Source organism: Myotis lucifugus, unplaced genomic scaffold (assembly GCF_000147115.1).
Source record: "Myotis lucifugus unplaced genomic scaffold, Myoluc2.0 scaffold_2825, whole genome shotgun sequence".
Classification (NCBI taxonomy): Eukaryota; Metazoa; Chordata; class Mammalia; order Chiroptera; family Vespertilionidae; genus Myotis; species Myotis lucifugus.
The window spans coordinates 1,663-7,279 of NW_005873873.1; the positions used below are offsets into that span (position 1 = coordinate 1,663).

The 5,617-nt window shown below is 55.1% G+C and overlaps 1 long non-coding RNA gene across 1 annotated transcript in view; it reads right to left on the bottom strand.

Annotated features, from left to right (window-relative positions):
* Positions 1–4,954, bottom strand: part of LOC111824604 — a 6,607-nt gene extending 1,653 nt beyond the window's left edge. The window contains exons 1-2 of the long non-coding RNA XR_002827711.1: positions 4,917–4,954; positions 773–853 (exon numbers count right to left, since the gene is read on the bottom strand). This is a non-coding gene — a long non-coding RNA (uncharacterized LOC111824604). The remainder of the gene's footprint in view (positions 1–772; positions 854–4,916) is intronic.
* Positions 4,955–5,617: the final 663 nt, after the last annotated feature.

A 5,617-nucleotide genomic window follows, 5' to 3' on the forward strand; every position in this document is an offset into this window, starting at 1 on the left:
GACCGGGGCCTTCCTTCGTTCTGCGCCACCCCCTGGTGGTCAGCCCCCGTCATAGCGAGGGAGCGAGCGAACTCCCGGTCTCCCGGTCGAACTCCCGCAGGGACACTTTGCATATTAGCCTTTTATATAGAGAGATAACCTCTGGACACGTTTGTTGCGGGGGGGAAGTCAGAAACTAGGCAAGGGTGGCTTCATTCTCCAGCTCGGCCCTGGTAAGCTCTTTGCAATAAGTCGCTCTCTCCACCAATTGAGACGCATCTCGTGTGAACGAAGGAGCGAACAGGACCGGGTGGGAATGTGCTTGGAGGGGTCTTTGAGCTGAAGAATCGTTGGCAGGCTCGACCCCGTGATTACGGACAGGCCCCCCATCGGTGGCCGGCCCGCTGTACCCTGGAGGTCCTGCCTCTGCCCACCGCCCAGGCTGCGTGGCTGGAGCGCACGCCTCCACCACGCATCACCTGGAACGCCCAGCTCGTTGACGAAATTGTTTTTTTTTCTCACGCCCACACCTCACCCTACTCTTAAAGAGGCCTTCATCTGTTTGCAGACATGTTTCATCAGGAACACGACTCCCGGGGGATGCTACTACAGGGACACAATAGGTTATTGCATCCTCCCAATTCTCTACACCCTTCCCTGGCCTCATCTGCTGCCATCCCCGCCCTCGGGTCTACGACCCTCCATGGAACCCCTCAACGAAAGGGCCCTCCCGTGAGCGCGTCGCGGGCGGGTGCGGGTGCCGTGGCTGCGTGACTGGGGGTGAGGCTGTCACCTGTGGTGGTGGAAGGGAAGGTGAGGTTGCTTGTTGTAAGCTGCTGAGTGGGTGTTGTTGGGTGGGCTGTGGGGGCCAAACCTGCAAGGAGACGAACAGAAGAGTGAACGTTAATGCGTTTGCCAGGTTGCAGGGCGAGGGGTGAAGACTCTTGAGCAAGGAGGGGTCTCCTAGGCACCTCATCTTTGCGAGAGGGGGGCTCTTAAGACTTGTTTTCCAATTAAGATCATGGACCAAAGATGTATCTACACATGGACCTTTAAGAGAACTAAGAGTCCTGCCCGGCCGGCGTGGCTCAGGGGTTGAGCCTCGAACCTAGGAACCAGGAGGTCACGGTTCGATTCCCGGTCAAGGGCACATGCCCGGGTTGCAGGCTCGATCCCCAGTGTGGGGCGTGCAGGAGGCAGCCGGTCCATGATTCTCTCTCATCATGGATGTTTCTATCTCCCTCTCCCTTCCTCTCTGAAATCAATAAAAACATATTTTTTTTTTTTAAAAAAAGAGAGAGAACTAACGGTCCCCATAATCGGAACGCAGCATCGTATAAGTTGAGAGCCAGGAATTCATTGCTGGCTGGCGTTCTTACCTGGTGTGTGACCCTCAACCTCCTCCCTCCCCCTCCGCTACAATTACTAATCAGGATGCCCGCTACCCTCTTGTGCTTTCCATGCCCTGCCAGGCTTTTTACACCCTCCGTCCTATAAGAAGAGAACGAGTGTCATTGTGCCCATTTTACAGACGGGAACACTGAGACACAGAAAGGCCCAGTGCCCTGTGTATGAAGGTCGAAGAGGCTGGATTTGCTTCCGGGGCCTACACGACCTGAGAGGCTCTTACCTTCCTTCTCTGCCATGAACTTTCATAATAATAATAAGAAAATAAAACACGCCTGGAAAAAGCTGCCTGGCCGGAGTTCCTCTTGCCTAACGTTCCGTATCAACACGCAAACACGCGTGACGCGGGAACCTGCCCGCAGCCTCCGGCGTGACATACGGAGCAGCGTTCAAGGTTAAGTTTCCGATTCATTATCCGTAAACCCAGACCCCCCACCCCCACCCCTGGTGCCGCCGTCCGACCTGAGGAGTTGTTGGTGCTGTCGGAGGTGCGTGTGGGTGAGGCAGTGAGGTTGCTGAGTGCGGGGCTGGTGGTGGCTGCGGCCGGGACCGCCATGGTGTCTGCAGGAAAGGTGCGGGAGGGGGCTGGCACTGTCGGGGCACCTGCAATTAGAATGGCCGTCAGCTCTGTCCCCGGGCCCTGCCGCCCCCGCCAGGGGCCAGGCAGCCAGTGTGGCCGTGGCCGGGATGCGTGAGGCCGAGCCACGCCGCCAGCCACCCATCCCTCCTGTGGGCCCGCAATAGACGCCTCCTGTGGAGCGAGGCGGCCCCGCAAGGCTGCGGGAGGGACGGGCGTCAGGGCTGGCAACTCGGAATCTAGGTGCTTCATCACCAGAGCCCACATTTTAAAGGAACCTGGCCCGGCCGGCGTGGCTCAGTGGTTGAGCGTCGACCTGGGAACCAGGAGGTCAGGGTTCGATTCCCGGCCAGGGCACATGCCCGGGTTGCGGGCTCCATCCCCAGTGTGGGGCGTGCAGGAGGCAGCCGATCCATGATTCTCTCTCACCATCCATGTTTCTCTCTCTCTCTCCCTCTCCCTTCCTCTCTGACATCAATAAAAACATATTTTTTTTTTAAAAAAAAGAGAGAGAAGTGACAGTCCCCATAATCGATATTTAAATTGGTATTTATATATCAATAAAAATATATTTAAAATAAAATAAAAAATAACAGGACAGGAGCCAAGGGAAGGCTGGCGATTTGGGCAGCTTCACTGGAAAGCTGCAACTTTACACTCCCCAGGGGTCCAACAAAGGGGAGACAGACAGTAAAGTGGAGGGGGGGGGTTGAGGGGGGACAGGGGCGGGACTAAGGAAGGTGCTCACTGTCACTCACACCTGAGAACGAAGGCCATTGGCCACTGCGAGCTGGTGAGGACTGGGGACCCTCACATCCCTGAACAGACACTCACTCTCTTACACTCTCTTACGCTCTTGGTTCCTCTTGGCACGCGTGGCTCACGGCTCACACCTGGCCTCCTGGCACCCGCCCACATGGCCCACAGCCACGCGAATCCCACGCACAGTGGGCTCAGGGCCTACAACCCGCCGGATGCTGAACGGGACCGTCTCCCACGGGGGAAGGGCACCCGGCCACTGGCTTCGCCTCTCGCCGCCCCGAAACCCCAGCTACGCTTCGCCAGGACTGGATTCGGGGTGTCATTCCACCCAAATAAAAATCACGCGGTCCCCCTGGGCGCGGCTCAGATCCTGAGAACCCCACCCCCGGCGACACCCAGCGAGGAACAGGGCGCCCCCACTGCGTCCGAGGCCACCTCCCCCGGAGCAGGCGGTGGCGTCCCCGCACCCCGTCCTTCAACAAGGGCGGCTTTCACGCCTCAGCACGTGCCCCCAAGTGTGACCCGCCAACCTGCTGTGCCACTGCCGCCCGGAGCCTGGGTGCGTGAGGGCGGGGGGGCCGTGCTGGTTGTCTGCGGGTCTGTGGGAAGGACAGGCAGCTGCGTGGAGGTGGGTCCTACGGGGAGAAAGGGACACATTCCATCAATCAACGTCCCCCACTCGGGGGGCCGGACACAGGCTGGGAGGGGGCATAGCCCCCACGGCTCTCATCGCCAACCCGATTCTGAACTGACCCAACCTGCTAACCCCGTGTCTGTCCACATGTAATTATTTTAGTTAATTTTTAAAAATGATACAAATGGCCCAGCCGGTGTGGCTCAGTGGTTGAGCGTCAACCTATGAGCCAGGAGGTTGCGGTGTGATTCCCGGTCAGTGCACAGGCCCGGATGGCGGGCTCGATCCCCAGTGAGGGGCGTGCAGGACGCAGCCGATCGATGAGTCTCTCTCATCATGGATGTTTCTCTCTCTCTCTCCCTCTCCCTTCCTCTCTCTTTAAAATCAATTAGTAAAAAGTAAAAGACAAGTTCCCCTCCTCCCGTCTCAGGTGACATGGGTGCCAACCTGCCACGTCCATCTGACTGGCATTTCCCTGGGGGCTCACGGTTGTCCCTACGGTAGGAGCCCCGGCTCTAGGCGTTGGCGTGGCCGCCGGGGGGCTGCTGCGCTCCGGCTCGGAGGTGCTTGTGGGTGAGAGTTGCGTGGTGCTTGCGGGTGAGAGGGAAGCTGTGGGCTGAGCCTCGGGCGTCCCTGTGACATCGTGGGAAACGGAGGAGGAGAAGATAAATAGGTGAGTCAGGCCCCGAGACCTCCTCGCACGCGAGTCTAGCGACTTCCCCGTCCCCGGGCTGTGGAAGCAACACAGAGCCACGCGCGTGTCCATGCCCACGCCATCTTACTAGACGGGGCTGACGCATGTCAGAGCTGGACTCACCTTCTTCATTCGTACCGCCCGCCGCACGATTGATCGGGGAATCAATGGCGCATTTTCGATAACGGTAACACTTAAGGGGAGCGATTTCCTTTTCCCCAAGTGCAACCTGAGGCTTCTCTCTGATTTTGCACGCAGTAGGTGCGCATTTATTTTCCCCAAATGCAACCTGAGGCTTCTCTCTCATTTGGCACATAGTAGGTGTGCATTTATTTTCAGCCGCTACGTGACTTAAATGGAACTTGTCCGAGGCTCAGGATGCTTGTCAAGACAAAATTCAGGTGCAACCGTCGAGTTTGGAAATAATTAGTACAAAATGCCCAGAAAGTGTCCAAGTGTTTCTCTGGACGGAATCTGTGCCTTTTACGTATAATTTTGTTTTAAAATTCTCTCTCATTTTCTCAGGGAATTCCTTACCCTGTTTTTAACGATAACGCTTCGTGATCGGACTCGATTTCTCTGGAGTGCCGACCTTTTGAAAGGGATTGGAATCCTGCCCCGAGTTTAAGAAAAGCCGTACTTTACACTCGATAATACGCACAAATAGCAATGTGTTCGGGAGGTTCCCCCAACGTCCTATCTCCTGAGCAGACGTGTGAGGAACGGGAGAACGTTCAGTTCCTGAGAGTGCGCCCTCACACGGGGATCCCATCGGGCCGTGACGGAAAAACTCTACCAGCGTTAAGTATATAAACTTGGCAACAACAAAATAAAATCAGCAAAATGGAAAGATGCAGTCTTACCAGCAGTAGTAGGAGTCGTATTAGGTTGGCCATTTCCTGCAAAAAAGAAAAGAAAAATCCTCAGAAAGTCTCAGACTTCATACATATGTAAGTATTCGTTAGATGTATACATATATGTCTCTATATGGACATGTGTATATATATATAAGTATATATATGTATTTCACATATATAAAATCTCTGTCAGTTAACATTCACAAAATGGCTATTTTCAGCACCTTTTACCCCAATGAAACCCCATCCCTTCTCTTAACGTTCTCTTTACAAAGCCCAAGTGTGTCAAAACTACGCTCTACGTTTTTGAATTCTCAGGTAAAAGAAGAAAAATAATAGGATAAAGGGGAGCTATGGGGATTCATCGCAAGTCTGCGAAAGACTTTGGCGAGTTTCTCCCCAACGCATCATTTATTTGGGGCGGGGGCGGGGAGGGTTGATGATTCGTTATTGAGTACCTACTGTGCGCTAGACAGTATGCCACCTTCTAGGGATGTCATATGACCAAGATGGAGCAATTCCCTGCCCCAAATCAGCTCAGTTCAGTATGGAATCTAGACCAACACCAACTATAAAAACACCGGAGAGTAATTTAGGCACCAGGTCTCGGCGAGGAGGTTGGATTTCTCCGGAGGGACACGCGCGCCGTTGGCTCTGGGACGCGGAGGAGAAACCTGACGGTAGGTTTGATGGCGGAGAAGAAGGGA